The following is a 1,597-nucleotide window of genomic DNA, read 5'->3' on the forward strand; positions in this document are numbered from 1 at the left end:
TTTTTGCAAAGCAAAGGAAGCCATCAACAAAATGAAAAGATAACCTATGTTTGCCTGTGATACATCTGATAAGAGTTAATATCCAAAATTTATGAAGAACTCATACAACTCAATATCAAAAAACCAAACAATCCAATTAGAAAGTGGGCAGAGGACCTTAACAGGCATTTCTCCAAAGTGGACACACAAAAGACCAACAGACTTAGGAAAAGATGCTCAACGTCACTAATCATCAGAGAAATGCAAATTAAAACCATATGAGATATTATCTCACACCTGTCAGAATGGCTATTATTAATCAATCAAAAAACAAGTCTTGGTGAGGATGTGGAGAAAAGGGAACCCTTGCACACTGTTGGTGGGATTGCAAATTGGTGCGGCCACTCTGGAAAACAGTATGGAGTTCCTCAAAAAATTAAAAATAGAACTACCTTATGACCTAGCAATCCTACTTCTGAGTATTTATCCAAAGAAAACCAAAACACTAATTTGAAAAGATATATGAACCCCTATGTTAATTGTGTCATTATTTATAATAGCTGAGATATGGAAGTATCCTAAATGGCCATTGATAGGTGATTGGATAAAGAAGTGGTACATATATACAATGAAATATCATTCAGCCATAAAAAAATGAAATCTAACCATTTGCAACAGCATGGATGGACCTAGAGGGTGTTATGCTAAGTTAAATAAGTCAGATAAAGACAAATAACATATGATTTCATTTACACGTGGAATCTAAAGAACAAAATTAATGAGCAAACAAAATGAAAACAGGCTCATAGATATAGAGGACAAACTGGTGATTGTTGGGTGGGAGGGTTTTGCGGGGCTGGATGAAAAAAGTAAAGAGATTAAGAAGTACAAATTGGTAGTTACATAATAGTAATAGGGATGTGAAGTACAGCATAGGGAATATAGTGACTAATATTATTATAACTATGTATAGTTCTGGGTACATACTAGACTAGTTAGGGGGATCATTATATAAATATCTAACCACTATGCTGTACAAATGAAACTAATATACAATAATATTAAATGTCAACTCTAATTGAGAAAATATTGTTTTTGAAATAATTGAAATGAAAAGAATTTGTAAAAAAAAAAAACAACTATACTTGTTTCTTATTTGTTTACTTTTCCTGATGCATTTAGTGAGCCAGTCTTCAGGATTTGGATTTAAAATTTCTAAATTCTATTGATGACATTTACCTCCAGTAAAAGTTGCAGTTCCATACCATGGGTGACCCTGAGGCCAATCAGTAATCAAAGGTTCACCATGATGCACTTGTTCATTATTCCACTTTCCAGTCATATTTTTCAGTGATTTGTGGGTCATTCTGTGAATCCTACTTCTGACACTAACTATAAGTTTTGGGGGTCCCCCAAACACCCTGACATTCAACAATTTTCTAGAAATACTCAGAGTACTCACTGAAAGCTTTTATACTCTTGATTATAGTTCATTACAGCTAAAATATATTTTAAAATCAGCTAAGTAGTGTGAGAGACCAAAATGGCAATGCATCAGACCCCAGCCTCTTCATTCCTCCATAAGGACCAACAATTAGATATCTATGTACAAACAAAA

Source organism: Pteropus medius, unplaced genomic scaffold (assembly GCF_902729225.1).
Source record: "Pteropus medius unplaced genomic scaffold, Ma_sr-lr_union100, whole genome shotgun sequence".
Lineage (NCBI taxonomy): Eukaryota > Metazoa > Chordata > Mammalia > Chiroptera > Pteropodidae > Pteropus > Pteropus medius.